The 21,483-nt window shown below is 39.4% G+C and overlaps 1 long non-coding RNA gene across 2 annotated transcripts in view; it reads right to left on the bottom strand.

The window, feature by feature from the left end:
- Positions 1-21,483, bottom strand: part of LOC148214279 (uncharacterized) — a 38,975-nt gene that overhangs the window by 17,246 nt on the left and 246 nt on the right. The window contains exons 2-3 of one of the 2 annotated variants that reach the window (XR_015798454.1): positions 17,648-17,858; positions 13,294-13,546 (exon numbers count right to left, since the gene is read on the bottom strand). This is a non-coding gene — a long non-coding RNA (uncharacterized LOC148214279). The remainder of the gene's footprint in view (positions 1-13,293; positions 13,547-17,647; positions 17,859-21,483) is intronic. The other variant, XR_015798453.1, reaches the window with a different exon arrangement.

The raw sequence follows: 21,483 nt of genomic DNA, 5'->3' as shown, positions 1-21,483 counted from the left end.
TCCAACAGAGATTGTTTGATTTCCAAAATTTGCAGGGCTCTATCACTATTCCATTTGATACATAGATTAAAAATAAAAAATAGGCAATATATTTATTTCTTGCCTAACCCTAATTCATTTTATTCATGCATGGGTTATGCAAATTCATTTATCATTTAAGGACTGAAAACTCTCCAAAGCGGAGAACTCCAGTTTGAGCGGGGGAATGTAAGAGGATGGGAACTCCCCCCCCCCACACAAACAGTTTAATGCATGGGGTCCAGAGACCCAAAGTGCCTATGGAGAGAGGAAAAATATTGGAAAAAAAGGTGGATTGGAAGAGGGTACGATGGCTGGAACCCAGAACAAAAGCTCCCTAAACTGCAATATCATGTTGATTCTATTGTTCTTAGCCTTCGTCTTTTCTTTTCTTTTCTTTTCTTTCCTTACACTCCATTTCACGTCATTTTCTCCTCCCTTTACAACGTCCCCACTTCTTTAGATTAAGTTCCGGCCTATTAGGTGTGACCACACTTGGCCCAGTAATCTGGGTACAATTTTCTACTCCCTAAGAGGATGTACGGTGTACATTTTAAAAGTACCCAGAATTGGCTCCTTTCACAGATCATTCCTTCTTTAAATGCTTCTGTGCAAATTATTGTCCCATGTAAAGCCCAGGGACAATTTCTGTAATCAGTTTTTCTGACCAGGTTTCAAAATGCAACTCAGACATGCATTCTGGGAACAGCTGATGCTGAAACAGCTGACGCTTAGGCGCAGCCGGCCAAATTCAAACAAGAATGCGCATAACACACATCAAAGCATCCCAAACATTTTGACTTAAACTGGGGCATCAGAGCTGAAAAACTGAGATCATCTGGGTTTCGAATATTATTTTAGGGATTTGCAGTTAGAAATTGTGCTCTAGTCGGAACACACAAAGCTGATTTCAGTGAAATCAACTAATTCATTATTATCTAAACTGACGGGCAAGGGGTCTTCGCAGCATTAGACAGGGTCTTTCTTATCCCTGACAGCATAAAGCAGCCTTTCTCGACCTTTTTTACCCTGGAGGAACACTTGAAATAATTTTCAGGAAATCCCTGCATAAAAATTATTATGTCTACAGCTTGCATTGTGCAGGGTTCAAAATTTAAAATCTATGTTTAATTTTCTTTTTCAATCATGATCTCTCACAGAACCGCTAGTGACCTTTCACGGAATCCTAGGGTTCTCCAGAGCCCCAGTTGAGAAAGTATTGCATTAAGTATCACAGATCTGGTCTAGTCTTCTACTATCTTTTTTCTAATATTATTCTTAACCTTCAGCCCTATAGCTTCAACCCAGAAAGCAGAACGGGCTTGATTGCAGTACCAGGAACAGTACTTAGATTCTACAACAACATAATCTTATCCCTCATTCTTGTCTTACTCCCTATATACATCATCCAGGAGAAAAATATCCCCATGGGCTATAGGTGTGTACAAATAATATTTTATTATCAATGGCCAGGATCCAAAGAACGTGTTCCACATGCCCACAAGAGTGTTGAACCTGCATTCCTTGTGCCATGAATAGAAGCTGACTGATGGGACGTTCAAAAGCAATTTATGATAGAGTCAAGTTGAAATGCAGGCTCCTTCAGTGCTCTTTGCTTGCAAATATGAGAGGGGTACAGGGACGTGGCTCAAGTGCGGTTACACTGCCAAGACTATTCCCAAGCACATTCTGTCTTCCTGTGTTGTGCTGCAAAAGCAGTTTTGCTGCACCTTGAAGCTCTAACAGGAAGATAGTGGGCATCAACCTTTGCGTGGATGTTTTGCACACGTACACACATGCACACACACAGCATCAGATTAATGCTGTTTCTTCACCCTCTATGACAGTGCTATGCCTCCAACTTTAAGGGCCATTTAGCATCATTGCTCATTTGACTAACTACGTGGTCTCTGACTGGCTGGAATCACACAACAAGGAAAACACTTCCTCAAAGAAACCGCAGAGAAGGGTGAGAAGAGATACAGCCGCAAGAACAGTTTTCGAAAAGTAAACTTTTCTCTCCTGAAGTTAGGTGATGAGGGGATGGTCAATTTAGCATATTGATAGCTATCTTGTTTCGTTACAGCTCTACAAAATGTCTACCCAAGAGTCTAAGCAAGAAGTAGCACAAACAGAATACATAAAGCAGGGTTCCTCAAACCTTGGCAACTTTAAGACGGGTGGACTTCAACTCCCACCCAGCCAGCAAGGGGAATTCTGGGAGTTGAAGTCCACCCGTCTTAAAGTTGCCAAGGTTTGAGGAACCCTGACATAAAGTACCCTGGTAATCACCAGAGGTGATGGGACTATGATATCCAGTATTTCCAGACAACTAAAGGTCATGCTGACTGGGAATGCTGAAAGTTGCAATCCTAACACATCTGAAGCATGCCAGGTTGAAAAAGCCATATAATCTGCTCTGAATGTTGGCCTCTATACTGATTGTGGCCTCCTAACCACATGAAAATGGGATACTGCAAGCAGCTTCTCCTGGAAGGACCCCCATGGATGGGTTGAATGTGCTAGCAGGTGGTCCTACCTATGTGTGAAGCCACATAGTGAGTCAAAACTAGCACTTTGAATTGTATCTGGAAACTACTGATATCCAAGGCAAAGTCTGCAGAATAGGAGTCACATGGACCCAGCGACTAGCACCAGTCAACAAATAGGTCACAGCATTTTGGACCAAATTTCTGAGTGGTCTTCAAAAGCAGCACCATGTAGAGAGCACTGCAGAAGCCTAATTGGATAGTGATAAGGGCACAAGTCACTATAGCCGATCTTTCTGCTCCAGGTAGGGCTACAACCGGTGCACCAGCTGAAGCTGGATAAAGGTTCTCCTGGACTCAGTACCGTGAGTCCTGGTGGTCCTCCAAATCATGGATGTACTCCCTCAGGGGAAGTGCCACCCCTGACACTGAGCTGGCAGATAACTGCAAGAAAAAAGGATCTTTCCTGAGTCTAACCAGCTTCATCCCACCCACACCTCCTCAACCTCCAAGTACCACCACAGAACACCAACAGTGTTTCCAGCTAAACTTGAGGTGGCAATATAAAGCTGAGTAAAGTTAATGCCTTCTCTGTCGCAGCCCCTGCTCTCTGGAACAGCATCCCACCCCCCACCCCCAGAGATACAGTGGCTCCCACTCTCCCAGTGTTCCAGAAGTCCCTTAAGGCTTGGCGCTGTACCCATGTTAAGGTGTTCGTGGGATTTCTGTCAAATTTTGGTGAACGCCATTGTTGTTATGCATGCAGTCATGTTTTTAAAACTGTGTATTTTAAATACTGTAAGTTGCCTAGAGCCTTTTTGGAGTCAAGGAGCCTCTCCACAAAAATCAAACAAACAAACAAATAAGCATATTGATAGTATCACACCCCAAACTACCAGATGACCTCTCCCAGCAGCTGTAAATAGATGTTGAACAGCAGAAGGGAGAGGACCAATTCATATGACATCCCACAAGAGAATGTTTTAGTTTTAAAAGTGTATCCAGGCCGCATCTCATTTCAATATCAGTTTTACAAGAACAATCTCAAAACTTGGGTACATCCTAGAAGTCCAACTTAATCTGGCTTTTTTAGTGGATTCTGATGGCTTGGAATGATCACATCACTCCTACTATGTGACTCTCCTGCAATGAATGCTACATGTCCCAAAAAGCTTCAAAAAGCATACTAGGGGCAAATAGATGAGCCACTGTCTATATATGTTCCACAATACTCCAAGATGAGCCCAAGGCTTAAAAGAAGAAGAAGAAGACGACAGTTGTGGCCTGAAGTCCATGCTGTAGGATTTATGTCTTTAAATGGAGGTGCCCTTGTTAAGTTGTACCCAAAATAATATATAAAGGTTTAAGGCATTTTGATGTCTGAAGCATCAAATACGAATACAATAATGAATTTCATTATTTGCCCTGTAAAATACCCCTAAAAGTAGGGCTGGACCCAAAGGTATAGAAAGAGGGGAAAAAAGGATATTAAACAGCAGATAAATAGGATTAGAACATGAGAAGAATCTTGCTGGGTCAGATTCCAACTATTTTTTTCCTCACCATTCTAGCCAGCAGTTTTTTGACTTTCCCAGAGTACGAAGTCAACAACTTCCTATTTTCCTCCCTTGAAAAACTGAGAATAGTAATGTCATCACTGAATGTAGAGTTGGCAAGCGTAATCCTAACAGATTCTCATAATATGCTACCATAATTGTTATGACATAAAAGCAGATAGCCCTGTCACAAAAGATTAGGAAGCTGCATTTTACATGATTTTGCCATGCGTTTCCTCCCTCCACACACACACCTCTACTCCCTCCCTCCCTCCCTCCCTCCCTCCCTCCCTCCCTTCCTTCCTTCCTTCCTTCCTTCCTCCCTCCCTCCCTTCCTTCCTTCCTTCCTTCCTTCCTTCCTTCCTTCCTTCCTTCCTTCCTTTCCTGAAACGGTTTACCTCTAACTTCTGGCTTTAACCAGAGTTAAAAAAAGAACAGCTAGTCATTCAAAGGCTCCAAAGAAGATCGTGTGACTTTCATAATTAGTCTCTGGTGTCCTGTTCTTTTGGAAATGAACTTTATTCTCGGTCGCTGTTAGCTCACTGAATTCCTCAGGCCCTGAAATGCCTCTGTTGATGTGCCTATCTAAGGTCTTTCCAGGAGTAACTCTGGTCCCTACAGCTGTTTGCACACTGATCACATTGCACTTCTACACTCGGCTATCAAGAGGTGGCCTTGTGCCTCTTGACTGCCCAGATACCTTCCGAATACAGTTTCAGGGCAGCTGAGAATGAAGACTATTTATATCAGCTGTTCTACAGTCTCTTTTGGCTTGGCTGAGGGTCTCTATGGGCTTTTCTAGATAGGGTGAAGCACTCAGTCACATACTGGCCTTATCTGGGCATACAGAGCAACTCACCCCCCCAACACCAGGGTTATTTAAAAAAAAAAAAAACCACACATACACCCTACATCTGTTCAGGATATCAGATGCCTTGGCACTGCATTCTTATAAATATATATGCATTTTCTCTTCTTCCACCCCCCCCAAAAAAGGTAAAAATATAAGCAAACTTTATCATCATCCCCAACTCATACTGCTGGTTAATCAATTTTTTTCTACCTGAACTAAACTCACATTTATTGATTGATTGATTGATTGATTGATTGAATCTATATAGCCACCCATCTCACATAAAAGTGACTCTGGGCGGCGTTACATGCACACGTGTGCGCACACATAAGCCTTCCCCAACAATTTGTTTAGTAAAATGCAAGTCTACAGATTGGAAACCAAAAGGTATGGATTTGGTTAAAAAGAGTTTGCAATAATGTGCTAAAAGCTTGCTGCTGGAAGGAAGAAATGTTTAGATCTAAGGCCAGATTTAAAAAAAAGAAAGAAAGATATGGATTGAGCTACATCTGTGTCTAGAGTGCACAATCGGATTGCATATCCTATATAGAGAGACACTGCATTATTCCATTAGCTTGGCTTTCAGAATGACACGGGGTGAAAAAAAGCAGCTATTGTATTGTGCATAAGTGAGCAAAACGAGATTGCACATGTGGCTAGACTGTATCCTGCTGACTTATGCAAGTACGAGACAGTTAGGACTCACTGCACGATAATCCACCTGCTCTGCAAGTTTTCCAACCCTTTTTGGATATCTATTTTTATTTTTTATTTTTTTTACAAAGAAGCTTCATATCCATGCACACACATACCACGTATGCCTTAAAGCAGTGTTGTCCAAACTTGGCCACTTTAAGATGAGTGGACTTCAACTCCCAGAATTCCCCAGCCAGCATGGCTGGCTGGGGAATTTTGGGAGTTGAAGTCCACTCATCTTAAAGTGGCCAAGTTTGGACAACACTGCCTTAAAGCATCCATTTTCTGCATCACATTTTTCCTACCTGGAAAAGTTAAGGGACATACAGGCCTTTATAAAGTCAGAAGGGGCGGATTTGAATCTGGCAAAGCTTTTCAAAGCTCAGTCACACTCCATCTGAACCTTTCGCTACTGCAACTGATTTCTTGCAGAATGGGGGAAAACGAAAAACATGGCAGCAAGGGCAGAAAACGAATATCAAAACAGACATGTGATCCCACCATTTAGAAAATCCTGCTCTCATCCCACCCTATCATGCAACAGATGTCCCAATAGGCAATGCCGTTTTCCAGCAAGGTACAAATACGGATACCAAATACGAGTACGCATTACGAGTTCACCAAAGCCATTTGTTGCAGCACAGATGGGCACGTCATTCACAACATCCATTAGCAAGCCACCATCCCAAAACATGGATTGGCTCAAAAAATGAATGCAGTTTAAATTTGGGGAAACAGTAAACATGAACCACATGCCTTTAAAAAAGCTGTGTGTGTCAAAAACCACATCCAGGTAAGCTGTATTCAGAAATGTGTATATCTGGGAAAGGTGCAAGAAAAGTATAAGCTATGACATAGAAGGATGCTTTAAGTAGAAATGCTGGCAATTAATTGGTCAGCTTTGCACAAGGAGAAATACAGGGAGTCCCCGGGTTAAGAACGCCTGGTTTACAGATGACTCATAGTTAAGAACGGAGCCTACTGGAGCAAAATTTGAGTTAAATACACAATGATTCAAGTTAATTACACAATACTATTTATACAGTATATACAATAATACTGTTTCGGCTTACATACACATTCAGCGTAAGGATAGACCTTAGGAACAGAACTCATTCTTAAGCTGGGGACTACCTGTAGTTTGTTCCCACCCATTCTTTCATTTCTGTATTGTTCAACAGGAGACACCCCTTGACAATCCCCTTTGGTTTTGGGAGCTAAACAGAGTCAGGCCTGGTTAATACTTGGATGAGAGACCACCAGAAAATACCTGGCAGTCATTTGGCCTAGAAAGTAAAAAAATAGCTCGGAAAAAGATGGCAAGCCGCTTCCATCCATATGTCTGTAGCCTCCAGAAATTCCACAAGACCCTACAGTGTCTTTACATAAATTTGCCTTCTGTCTTAATCTCAGGAAAAAAAAAACTGGAAATTTTTAAAGCAATGTCATATGAAAACAAATAAAACAATGCATTAAGTAACTATAAGAAATCATTGTCCTCTTCCTAGCAAAATTTAAATATTTAATTCATCAGCATCAACATTTCTAGTGCTGTGATAACATGACATTGCTGAATATAAGTAGCTATCCAGTTTTTGTTGCTTGCTTTAAAGTAATGGTTTACTTTAAGTGTCCTGCCCTTCTATCAAAAGAATCCTTAAAAAAAAAAAAAAAAGCTTAAACAGTAATGGATCAATGGCCTGATTCAATACAAGCAATCTCCCATCCTCATCCTCTCTTTTCCAATGCTTGTTGGAACTTGCCATAAGAATTTCAAACAAGTAGGATACAATACTCCAAATCAGACATTATGGTAGCAAGGCATTTGTCTATTAGAATCAGCATAGCTGCAAACTACGTATGGGTTTCTCCATTCATGCTGTGCAGTCGCTACTATGGTAGATAATGATTCATAATTAGTGATGGGGAGTAATTGGTTTGGTTCACATTTTAATACAAACATCAGTATTTTAGAGTTCTTCAACTAAAACATGGATTAGAATTGAATTTTTCCTTTGACTTTCACATACCACGCGGTTCCCTGAAGAAGATGATATTATTATTATTATTATTATTATTATTATTATTATTATTATGCATAGGTATGCATTCTGGGAAATTGCACACATAAAATGCATACAAAATTGCATATGTATATATCGTTGTATGCAGGAGAAATCTATACAAAAATACTTACATTAGAACGTTATTTGTACAGATATGCCTACCATTGAATCATATGCAGCTATGTGAACAGGCCTGGGGGTCCCAGGGCACCAGGGAGACTTTGCCGTGGCTCCCTCATCAATTAATTAATTAATTAATTAATTAGTGAAAACCCTAACCCTAACCCTCATGTTTTGTGTGCTTTTATGGTTTTTTATTTGTAATTGTTTTTATGTATTTATTCTTTTTAAGTCACTTTGTGTGAGATGGGCGGCTATATAAATATGATGAATAAATAAATAAATAAATAAATAAATAAATAAATAAATGTTAAATATCCATATGACCCTCCCTTCCAAAAAAAATTCCCCTGAGTTATTCTCAATTCTTGGCATTTACATGGATTTCTATGCGGTTATCTTGGCACAATACTGATACGCTTTCCCACCGCCTTCTTCCCCCCACCCCTACCCCAACTTCCTTGTCTAATCCAGAACCTTGCAATTTCCCAGCAATCACCCATCTAGAGTCACTGGAAGTTGGGTGGTATACAAGTTAATTAATTAATTAAATCATAGTACCAATCAGGTCCAATTCTTATGAAGGTGGTAGAAATCAAAATAGATTTATCCAATCCCTACACATAAGGGTTGTGTTCACATAACATACCTAACCTTCTTACTGAATTTTCTGGATTTCCACAGTATATTGAACAATAAACTAACCAAATCAACTAAGTTTGCTGGGAAAAAACTCCACAATTAGAAGCAACTATACGTAGCATATGGTAGAGATGCAGCATTTAGTTTTTAAATGATCGATTTAAGCATACTATTTGAAGATAGCTAGTAGGGTGACATCATATTAATAATTTCCCCTTTCTAAATGTTAAAATGGGAGACTAGATATGTCACTGCAATTTTCCACAGTGCGTTTTTATTACAGCATTTCATTCTCACCAAAACGTTTAACGTAGGAGCCACCAATATGTTTACACATTATTCTAGTGAGCCGCCAAAAGCAGATGGGAGATGGATAATAGAATGGATAATACAAAAATGGATAAAAATAAAATGGATAATAGAAAAGACAAGACAGAGCAGAGGAAGAAAGGAAATGCAGATACAGAGGATGAGGACAAGTGTTGAATGGGGGTGGGGGACAGAGAATAGTCCTGCAGACTATTTCCTAAAACAGTTGTATCAGGCTGCTAAAACAATTGCATCAGAAACCCTTTTTACGTTAGACTGGATATGGGCCCACCTCTAAAATAAAAACAAAACAGAGTTCCATATGTTAATTTGAGTTAGAGGTTCTAAACAACACTTTATCATATCACAATGAATTTGTTATTCAGTCCCTTTTAGTCTCATTTTCAGTTTAATTCACAGTGCTGTGATTTATCACTGCACAGTAGATCTACTTTTGTTCGTCGCCAACATGCACTGGCCCGACAAAGTCATATCTCACAATGGATATTAGAATATTACATACATTTTAGTAGATTTAAGCACTTAGAAGATAGTGTTCATTTGTTTAATTTATGTATCATTTCCAAATGAAATTCTTTGCAAAGGAGGAGGCAATAGTTGCCTTATTCGGCACAGGGTCACAGAGTTGGAAGGGATCTTATTAGAGATCATCCAATCTAACCTCTGTCAGCTTGACAGATGGCCAATCAGCCCTTGTTGGAACACCTCTAGCATTCATACTTAAACATAGAGGCTAGTAGGCTTTTGGGGTTACACTATGATGTAAACTCAGTTATGTCTGATCGAGGAGAGATTGCCAGGTCTACATTTAAAAGATGTTCCCTTTTTAATATAAATAAATGTTACATTTTCAGAAACGAAATGTAGTCTTTTTTTCATTGTAAAATGGTTAAATTCAAAAGTAACCTTTATGTAGTCCTTATCCAAAAGCAAGAGTAAAGGATTTTAGCTCAGCTTAAAGCCCAATTCAATAAGAATGCATGAGTGGCATCAGTACAATTCATATTTTCTCTTATTAGAACATCCAAAGGGAACAAGCTTAGAGTCCCCCCAAAATACACACCACAGATAATACATTTAAAATGGAAAAACAGCAAACCATTTCTTAGCCTATGTTTTAAAGATTTGACTATGGGATGTTGTAAAATTCTGTGCTTTAATTCCAAGGCTTTTTTAAAATACAAATCCATAGTTTAAAACTATAATTCCTAAGTCTGTGAAATATGGAGAGAGAGAGAAAGAGAGAGAGAGAGAGAGAGAGAAACGGGGAAGGAAGGAAGGAAGGAAGGAAGGAAGGAAGGAAGGAAGGAAGGAAGGAAGGAAGGAAGGAAGGAAGGAAGGAAGGAAGGAAGGAAGGAAGGAAGGAAGACAAAAATCTCTCTTGAGATAAGCTTGACTTCTGAAGGCCACATGGGCATATCCATGTAGTTTTCTTGGAAGCAATATGGAAGTGATTTCCCACTGCCTTCTGTACTTCATTTCCTGCTTAGCTTTTTCGAGGTTAGCCAGGGCTAGCTAGCTAGGTGGTAAATCTGTACGTAAAAGGCTGGGGTGGGAGTGGGGACTGCCATGTCTTTGTGCAAACCTTCCCACGCTATCTGGGTCAACCTGGACTGGAGAACATGAGGGGATCCCTGCCCACTTAACCTGAACTCTGTAGTAAGAGAGAGTGCGCTGCAGTGCAGATCTATTCTGCACTCAAACGTGCCCAGTTGCCTAAGCCCTGAATCAGCACATTTTTCTTTTACCTTTTGATTCGGTTGATCTGAGTCCCATACTTTCCATTTCTGCTAAAATGGCAGCAATTAACACATTCTCCACAATACCCACATACACACCTCCTTTCTAAAGAAGATAAAATTATGATACCCCTTTTGAATAGAGACATAAATTAAAAATGGAAGAAGCTTGGAATAACTAATTTTTTTAGGGGGGTGGGTGTGCTCAGTTTGATTGACTTATGCGGCAGCAGCTAAAACATCTGTCGTGCAGGTCAATCTAATCATGCTTAATAGCAATTTATTCTCAATGCAACATTTTTCACATTGGGTCAACAGTTTTAAGTAAGACTGCTGATGCACTCCTTTCTCCTGCATTATAAAACAAAAACATAAAACATAAAACAGACCCAGCACATGCACAGAGATCCTTGCAGAATAAAATGGTTTATGGCTTTTGATGCATGCATTATTAAACTTAAATTGCAAAAAAACCTATTATTTTATTGTTATTTATACAAAATCTGACATGTAAAGGTATTCTTCGTGGCTCAAAAGAAATAAACAACCCACAGCTCTGGCAAAGAAAACCATTCAAAAAGTTGTAAAATGAAAAAAATCAGTGTTTTTCCCTATTTTTTCCCCTTTGCCTTAACCTTACCCATGCAAAATAAGGATATAAGACTTTGTAAACTACATGTGAACGGTTCACGTGTGTGTGTTTGTGAGAGAGAGAGAGAGAGACAAAGAGAAAGAGGAGTATATTTAAGACAAAATTTTGTGGGGCATGTAGAATAGAAAAATGTAACTAATTTGGCTCACTGGATTTACAGCTTTTACAATCCTCCGAGCTATTGTTTCAACAACTGGCAGTTGAAAAAAAACTTCACCTAGCTGTTTGAAAGACGGTTCCTGAATTTCTTAGTGTTTTGATTGAATGACTTGCTTCACTTGAATGAAGTGAGGCCAAGAGCGTTGGCCATCACGCTATGGCGGTGCTAGCGAAGTTAGAGGGCCTACATCTTTTTGCTGTATTTTCTAATTTCTATCCATTTCAGAGGCAAGGGGGATTGGAAATCATCTCCCTTCTGAATAACAGGAAAAAACAGTGAGGTGAGATCAGTGTAACTATAAAAAAAAGTTAAGTCATTAAGGATCATTAAAGTCAATGTTAGAACTTTAAAGCCATCCATTGTGAATGTTTGTTTTAAATTTACTGTGTATTTTTCTGTACCATCCTGATGCATCATTTTTTTTTAGAAAAGTACTTATCGCTTGGACCCACCCCAAAAAGGGACTCTGAAACTACATTTAGACCTCTTCTACCAAAGTATTTCAGCTCACTTTTCTAGCACACCCTTTAACTGCTTCCATTCTGGACTTCCTTTTCCTTTTTTAGCTGTTTTACCTCCAAGTTCTTAAAACATCATAAAGTCAAGCCCTCCCCCAATTTAGAACCACTTAAATATTTACATAAAACTTTAATTCTGCATGGTTTATTCACGTGTTAATGCAATTCCCTTTAATTAACAAGAATATTAATTTATAGGGGAGGGAAAAATTAGAGGAAATCAAAATAGCATGAAAAACGGATTTCATTGATATAAACCAGTGCTGGGATCTAGCAATCCTTGTAAGCAAATAAGTAAATAAAAACGGAATCCAAGTTAAAAAAGAAAATGTAAGCATCAGGAGAAGCCCAAAGAAATCCCTGAAAGGATTGTACCTGGTTTCAGAATAAAATGCTCTGTACAACAAAAATCCAAACAACTGCAGTTTCTTTTTCAAAAATTTTGTCCATCTCTTGCAATAGACAAAAAAGTAAGGGATAACCAAGAAAGGGGTATCTTAACAACCAGGAGAGTGAATGTATTTATCCCATTTTGAAATTTAGTGTGTCCCAGAAAAATATCAGTGATCTAAAGAAAAGGGAAAATCACAGTCTTAAGTTTAGGAAATATAATTTTACTAGCTAATTCCAAAACACTCATAGTGTGATTTTTAAACACCACATCATGTTATAAAATATAAATATTAAACAGGGATTTGAGGTCTGATCACTCTGAAAATATTTTAGCATGTTCTTATGCTGCTTATCTGTGGCAGATGACTTAGCATAAAAAATTAACTTTTTCCAGAGTAACCCCCTCCCTCAAAAAGGAATTGTTGTTTAGTAGTTACACTAAGGAGTTACGCGAAATTGCAAGGGTATAGAGATTGAATCTAAACCCATTTAGTTGAATTACACCTAGCCTAGTTTTCCTGAGCCCATTTAACTGTTACAGTATAGTGGCTAAGAGACCAATATGCCAATTAAAATCCATGTCTGAATGCCATCTCTGGAATGCACTCACAAATGTTAGTTGAGCTATATTCTTTCTAAAACTCACTGTTACCATCTGCGGAAGGGGGAACCTGCTCAGTCAATTCTGGGTTGCAGACAGAATAATAAATCAAGGCTGAATCCAGACAAGATGGAGAGGCTAATTTGAGTGGTGTGAACGCAACCCAGGGAGGTGGTCATTATCACTGTCTGGAATGGTTTACCTCTCTCCAGACTGCGCAAGCATTTCCAGATCCAATTCTGTTGCTGGTCTCCCAGGTTGAGGCAAAACCCAGTCTCCTCTGGTTGATAGGCCAACTCCATTTTTTTTTTCTTGGCAGAAAGTGACTTTAAATAAATGCAACAGTAACTTCCAAACTTGATTACTTTGGGCTGTTTTTTGAGTCTTCTCTGGGAAGTTTATCGGTATAAAATTCCACAGTGAGATTTGTATCTAGAATTATTCAGAAACCATGTTATACCTTGCTGAATGTCTTCTACTGGCTGCGAATTTGTTTCCAGGGAAGATACACAGTGCTTCCTATGGAATTTGGGCCCAGTTCTTTGAGAGAAGGCTTTATTTGATGTGATACCCTTCACCTGTGCACTGCGATCACCTGAAGAAGTTGGCCTACAGATGCTGTGAGCTTTATCCTGCAGCAATTTGGCATTCGGCCTCCCCAGTCGCTGAGATGCACAACTTCCTACTGTGTTCTAGATACTAACCTCTTTGGCCTTTGGGAAAAAAAATATGGTTTTAAGGACATAACTTTTAAAGCAAAATTTTAATTGTTGATGGCTTAAAGTGTTTATTACTTTTAGTTTTAACTCTGCTTTTATTGCAAATTACTGGGGCTTCATAAATCTAAATTAATAAACATGTAAGCAAGCAAATGCACATGAAGTGTTTCTGAACACTCCTGCTCTAAATAAATTATTATTCTTCACCCTAAGCAGGTTACATACAAAAGGTTTTGCTCAATTAATTGGTTCTCATTTGGACTTAATAGAAAAAAAATCAGGGAAAGTTAAGGACTTTCAATGCTGCAATCTAATTAAAAAAAAAAAAACCAACCCTGAAATTAAATTTTCTCAAAACAGGGCCGTGCAATTTACCATACACTGAGCTGAATGCAGTTTGCCAGCCATATAAAGCAGTGCTATTTATGCCACATATCAAGCAGCGCCAGACATTTTGTACTTAACAGGTCACTATGCCAAGTTGGTGAACTACATTTAGTAATCGTGATTCGGGTGGCCATATGCACTGTTGAAACAGAGAATGTATCGTATTGCATGACTTGCATGTCAAATTATATAAATAGAAGAACCTATGAAAATAATGGTTGCGATTTAAATAGTAATAAAGTGTATGTCAACGGAAAAGGCATGAGAATGGCCAGGTTTCAGTTCTAGAATGAATTACTGGTAGGGAACTTCCAAGCACCCCACTCTTTCCTTCATGGATTATCTCTGAATCAGATTTGAGTCAGCCCTGCAGATAAAAGATGTAAGTCAGTGTAATATAGTGGAAGAGGTGCTGGACTAGGGGCAGGGAGACCCAGGTACTAAACCCTTTCAGCCACAGAAACTCCCTGAGTGATTTTGGGCCAGTCACTCTCTCAGCTCAACGCACCTTATAGGGTTGTTGTGGGGAAAAAGGGGAGCGCAATGTACACCATCTTGAACAAAAGTGGGTCATACATCTAATGAATGTCTAGCACCCTCAAACAGCACTTCAGACGTGCACGTTCTTTTACCCATGTTGTGCATGGCTTAAAACTGGGAGATTTGTATAAGTCTGGAAGGGATGTGAGCATATATGCAATGCATAACAATTCAGTATATCCATTTTTTAACGAGTTAGGCTCCATGTAAGAAAGCAAGCATCAATTATTTCAGTTGGGCTCCACAAATGCCCTTTAGTGTTAATGGACAAAGACCTGAGATGGTCTGTGGGTTCCAAAACCAGCAAGCACACAGTATGGTCCTGCAATTTTGAATATGGAGGGATTTGTGCCCTCCAGGGCTCTGAAAAGTCAGCAGTGGCTCTACGAAAGGCATGTATCCCCATTCACCTTAGACATTCCCACAGCTGAATCATGAATCAACTCTCCTACTTTTGTCTATCCTCCTCCCTCTTTTCCCTGCGCAGCTTCTGCAGTCATTTGCTATACTTAGAGTGGGCACCTGCTGTTCAAGCCAAAGATCACAGCTTTTTGCAGCCAAACTTTAACCCGAATTATTTCTCTTACACCTGTTGTAGGCTCCCCAAAGCCTGGCCTTGGAGTAAGGCTCTCCTAAAGAGCAGAGGTCACCCGAGATCAATAGGGCTATGGACCTACTGATGAGTTGGCAGCCCATGTGCCTATATACTTAAAAATGTACTTTCTAGAACTCTGCAGCGGCTCCCCGTTTGGCCGGTGACCATGCTCCCCCAACTCAGCATGTGTTAAACAAAACCTGACTGTCCACAGTCAGTAACACCGAGCTCTTTTGGCAAGACAGAATTTGGAAGGAAAAAAGGTATGGCAAGATAAGGAAAAGAAGAAGAAGAAGCCTTTTCATAATATGAATGCTTCACAATCCAGGTTTTTTCTTTTTTTAGCAGCAAGCCAAGCTAAGATTCCCAAAGAGGACATCTGCTGCTGCCAGACCAGCAATTCAAGTCATGAGAGATCAAGACATCAAGACTCTTACAGCTTGTCAAGTGTCTGTGTGACGTGCAGCATCTTCGCAACTTGAGAAGACTTGCAGGTGTTCTGTTTGGGAACACTACTGTGTCACCAGTGAGAAAAGTTCAGGAAGAGTTAATGTGCCAGGCAGGAAAGAGGGAAAAAACTGTCATTTAATTTAATCAAAAATATAGGAGTCATGAAGACATTAAACCAATAAAAGATTCATAGTTTTCAAGACCAGTAGGCCTCATTTAACTCTAGTGAAGTTAAGAGTGATTGGGTTCATGCAACGCACTTCACCATGTCAGTTAAAAATCTAGAGGATTTGTTTATACAACATAGGAAGCTAAATTAGTGTTAACCTTAGCTTAATGAGGGGCGAGTAGTGTGTTATGTGAACCCAGCCAGTTTTGTAATTTTATTGGTGTGCAAACCCAGAAAATGGGTTAATTCAGTAACCAAATTAACACGAACAGTGCAATAAGTGAATGTGCAAAACTCTACTGGATTCTAATGGCTTCAGTGAAATAGATTGAAAAATCCTTCTGAAATACACAGAAACACAACCTCCTAAAACAGCATATATGTTCTCACTTTTTTTTAAGCAGAAGAGTTCTCCATGAATCTGCTCTTTGACAGGGTATATAATTTTAACAGATTTTACAGCATTTCCCCCTGCTTTTTAAATACTGAATAAAAATCTACATACATGCCCAGAGTCATGAAGCTTGGAATGGTCTGTAAGTACTGTTAAAAAATAAATAACTTTTCAACACACCAAAAACTCAAAAGGGGGTGAGGGAGTTTTAAAAGTCAAATCAGCCTAAAATGCTACATATAGTTTCCTGGACCTTCTGAATCTCACTTTCTGTCTCATAAGTATCACACATATAAACAGATTTTTTTTTAAGAACTGCAGGTCAATCAATCTGCTATATAGGCAAATTTTCTCCAGTTAAAAGGGGAGGAAAGCAGAGAGGCCCTAACCTCTGCTAGCATGAGAGAGAGAAAGAAAGAAAACCATGGAAGTGGACAGTAAAATTTCCTCTGCGTTGCCTTTCAAAGCCCATACCGCAGTCAGCATATTGAATATTTAATGTCCTGATGAGTGTTTCACCTGCTGACACAGGCAAAGTGACAGAACAATACATGTGCTGGAACGCAGTCATCAATTGACTCCCTGATCTGCCATGTCAGGCATTAAATAATATTTTAAAAATTCCTCTCTTTAACATTTTTTTTCTTCCACCATGCATTATATGCGAGCACCATTGCGAAGATCCATGCCTGAAATACATACTTCTTTACATTCCATAGTTTGCCAGGTTCATATGGGCATATAAAGAAGTATGTCACTCAAGCAGGTAAGTTTTGGAAGAAATGCCCAAGAGAACATCAGTTTAGGAAGCCACAGACTAAAAAGATTCCATTTGCAAAAGATGAAGTGGGTTTTTTTTTTGGTTTTTTGTTTTTTGCTCTTTTCTCCCATCCACCCACCCCCTTGGCTGACCAGCTCACCACTCCAACTAGAGACACAGCAGCCAAAAACTCACACCCATCTTGCCATCCAGACATAACTCTGTACAGGCATCTTCCCTTTCCCATTTAACAGAAGAGGGCAATATGGATTTGTGGGGATAGGAATAGTTCACCAAATCTGGTAGTCAGAAAATAAGTCTCATTTTCAAATGAAAACTCACTTAAAACAAACACAAAAGATGCAAATTTTAAGGTTAGCCACTGAACTAGCATTGAGTTGTGAATTTATATTCCAAGTAGGTTTTGTTTTAAAATCAGAGACTTCTACAATTTAAAACTTTCAGTTATGATAAATAAAGCCAATATGTATTATACAGAATGGAAAAGGTTTAATTTCTTCATATAAGCAGAATATTGGTTTCTTCTCAGTCAGCATACAAAGAGAGACAAAGCTTCCCCATGCTTTTTAGAAATCAAATGTTCATTACATCCACAGAGAAAAATCAAGTGTTTATTCTATGCAAACTAAACAAGAAAACATGTTCCATTCACTATTAGACAGAAAAACCCACATGCTTGCACATATATACATTCTCTCACACACACAGAATTAAGGTGGGTTTCTCTTCCCTTTTAATTATTTTAAAAACATAAGGAAAAAAAGGAAGCTCTTTCTTACCTTAAATGTCCACTGTTAAAAAAAAAAAAAAATCTTTTTTTGTAAAGCATCATTGGTGACACAGCCTGAAGGATAGGAAACAGCCAAAAGGAAAAGCTTGCCTTTTTTTTTTCATGGGGTCTTTTCGGGGGATGAGTTGTTAGGGCAGGTGGGAGTTTGGAAGAGAAATGAGATTTTCTAAAAGGTCTTCCAGATGAACTCTGCAGGGTTCCTGAAACAGATAGCCACATCGAACAGAATGGGACACAGCCCAAAATGGATGGACAATGTTCAGTGTAGGCCAGAGTAGAAACTGAAATAGTTATTTCTCGTTGTTGCTGAGGATGTGTGTGAAAGAGAGTGAGGGTGTAAGTATCCATGTGTGTGAATTCCTGCATCCTCCTCCTGCTTGCACCAGGCAGTTTCTCTCTTTCTCTTTTTCTTTTTTTCCTCTTTTTCCTCGCTTCTCTCTGATTATTTCACAGCCATTCTGAGCTTTAAAGCTCCCCTAACAATGAGGTCCGAGTAGCACCACGGAGAATGGTCAGGGCGCTGAGTAGGCAACTATTATGAGCAGGGTTTAGACATCTAGCAAGCCAGGAGATCACACTTGGTGCATAAATGCCTCGTTCAGCACTGCTGTACGGTGTGCTTCCCTTGTCCACTCACCTACTCCATCTGATGGTTACCTCCTTCCTCTCTCCCTCTCTGCCCCCTCCTCCCCCCACCCTCACTGCCACCAGTCTGAGCCATGCAGATCAATACCAATTTACAGGCAAATGCAGAACGCCTGCCTTAATGTTAATGAATTTTACCATTTCTCACAGGCTTCTAATGAACCCTTTAAAGAGGGTTTAAGTAAACTTAGCAAGTGGCAAACTAAGCACTTTGGAATACTTAATTATATTGATGAGTCCTACAACACCCTCACACTCTCCACATTGCATTTTAAAATGCTAACTGGGAAGTAAACATTCCCCTATGTTCCCAACTTGTTTCAAATCACTATTGCAATACTAAGAACTCATTATTACGCTTCCAGTTTTTATCATTATTCCAAAACTGTCCCAGCAGTTCACAAATTCCACTAACTGTTTAACGCTGAACTCCCATTTTTGTGTTACTCAAACATATCAGGCTAAGTATCTTTTTTTCAAAGGATAATAATATGTTAATTAACAATCCCTTGATTTTTCCAGCCCTCAACCCTGATTTATAAAATCTTGGTTTCAACTGCAGCTGAATCCTCAGTTCAGAGAAAAGCAAAGCAGTGAAATTAAGCTGAGCAAGATCAAATCAGGTTAGAGAATTAGTGCATAGAGTTGCATATAGGCTCATACCCAAGTACTTAGAAAGGGTGATGGAAAAGTACTATGCCCCAAACTCATCAGCAAATTCCAGAAGAAGGGATCTTACTGAGGGCAAGGCCTTCAGATACTTTTTCCTTATTCTGATAAAAGAAAGTTATTTAAAAAGTGCTACAAGTGGATGGAGACAATTCACTTCATTTATTTATTCATTTCCGCCTTTCTAAATTATTTTAGAGAACGCTTGATGGCCATTGGTTCTTCTGATACACTTTTCATGCATACTTGCTATATTTTTCCCAACCCAAATAGAAAACCTATTCATTGGCACCCACAGGGGTCCTTTATATCAAAATGTAAAGGTGAGGAATTGAATCCTATCCATGCAAAAAAAAAAAAAAAAAATTAGGAAAAACAATATGTGACAGCATGATTTTTATAGAAAAGTCACCTCAAAGTTTTCAAGTTTGGGTACAGATTAAGAATGCAACCAGGTTTTTCTTTTTCCTATTGGGGAGAGGTGCTTTAAGAAAGAAAGAGGGGCTATTTGTGTTACATTTGCTTTGTGTGCTGGGTTAAGATGCCAAAGGTGGATTATTTTCTCCTACCAACCCCCTTTGCTTTTTCTTTTAGCACAGCAGAATTATATAGCTCAGCTGCTGCTTTTACATTTAGTCAGGGTTATTTATCATTTTCACACCCTCAAGGATAACAGAGGGCAATTCAAGATCCTTGTCTTCATCTAGAATGATTGGTTCATTCCTAGTGAAAAAAAAAAATCCTGCATGATTAGAAAGTGTACATGGGCAGAAAGCTATGGAAGGTTGGTGTTGGGTTTTTTTTAAGTTACAAGGAGGCCAAATGTTGAAGATGAGAAAAAGAAAAGAAAAAGAGTTTATTCCTCCTGGGTGTGGTATTTCAGGGACACGATGCCTCTATCCTTAATCCACAGCTTCCTTCTTTATCCTGCATTGACAACTTTGATTGTTCGCAAAACAGCCATCAGGATGAGAAGGTGTACGAAACCGAAAGGCCAAAATGAAAAGGTCTCTTCCAAGAGCAAGTCATAGATAGGAAAGTTGGAGTGAAAGAGAGGCTGGCAAAACCTGCCACAGATGGACAGCGATTTCTTATTTAATTGACTCCATTTTCAACACCAACAAATGATGTTCTGAGCAAAAGACACAACTGAGCCAGTTCTAGAGAAACACAGCAATTACAATGACAGTTTCTCTGACTATGCAATTGGACATTCCTGCTGAGTGTTAGGACTTTATTTTTCCTTATGCGCACATGCGTGGCACACTATTAATGAAGAAGAAACCTCAGGTGATAGAGGATGAGATTCTTTGGTGCATTTACCCTGGAGCAGACCCACGTGAATGAATGGGTCTACTTCACAGGACAGGATCATAAAACCCCAGTCATAATATACTGTATAACTAACTAGTCATGTAATACATAAGAAACACATGCACAAAGCATTTCTGAGATACAGGGGCACAGCTACAAATGTACAAATATGCTTTGCACCTATATGATATCTGCATATGCTCAGGGCAGAAAGCAATTCAGTGTTCACCCCCTTGGAAGTAATTTGAATAAATGGCACTTTATATTAAACAGTAAAGATGCCTTTAGGAATGTAAGCATGCTAGCGCACACAAACACTGCTAATATCAAATCCATAGTGCCTTCTTGATTATTTTATGACTTCAAAAGTATGAAGCAAACCATCACAGTACGATATGAAGATCATCTTCAAAGGCCAAAAAGAGCAGAACTCACCCAGAAGTGCTCTTAAGCGCAAGTTACATTTCGCTAATTTTAAAGGTTTATTTTTAATGTCTCCCCTCTCTGTTTTCTGATTGTGCCTGTTTCGTTCTCACCTTCATCTTTCAATTACCCATAAATCAGGTACAGTATAGGTAATTCATGCTCCTTATTCTGGCACTTCAATGGTTAATCACCGCAGCATTGCAATCACAGCAACTTAAGCTAAGTTTAACTATCTTGCATGTGTTCTGCCCCCCTCCTCCTGTCTTCCCCTTCAGTACCATTTGAGCTTATAGACAGTTACTAATATCAAACATTTCTCTCCCCCCCCCCCCACCTTCACAGCTGTCATTACCCAGCTCATATCTGAACGAGGCATTTAAAAGGTTGGTTTAACCTTGTAAAAGGATCTGCACGTCAAAGTTCTAGCATTTCAGTTCAGATTATTCTAGTCCACTGCTTGCGCTGCAGTTTTTTTTGTTTTTTCTTTTTTTTTTTTTTTAAATGCGGAGTGTGTGCTACGGCAACAGAATGACAACAACAAGAGGAAAGAAGGGAGGAGAAGGGAGGGAAAAGAGAGAATCCAAACGGCCCTAACACTAACCGACCCCTTTAGGAAAGCATGCGGCGTTTATGCCCCTCTGCCGGATCCAGAAGCATGCATTTTAAGTGCGCACACACACACACACACACACACACACACACACAGAGGCAAGTTGGTTGCATGCCCAACAGAAGGGTCCTGCAGCAGGTCTCTTTAAAACAAAGCTAAGC

The sequence above is a fragment of the Python bivittatus genome, unplaced genomic scaffold, assembly GCF_059951505.1.
Source record: "Python bivittatus isolate LINGU-HERP-01145 unplaced genomic scaffold, Pbiv_v1 ctg000700_np1212, whole genome shotgun sequence".
Classification (NCBI taxonomy): domain Eukaryota; kingdom Metazoa; phylum Chordata; class Lepidosauria; order Squamata; family Pythonidae; genus Python; species Python bivittatus.
This window is presented reverse-complemented; position numbering and strand designations above follow the sequence as displayed.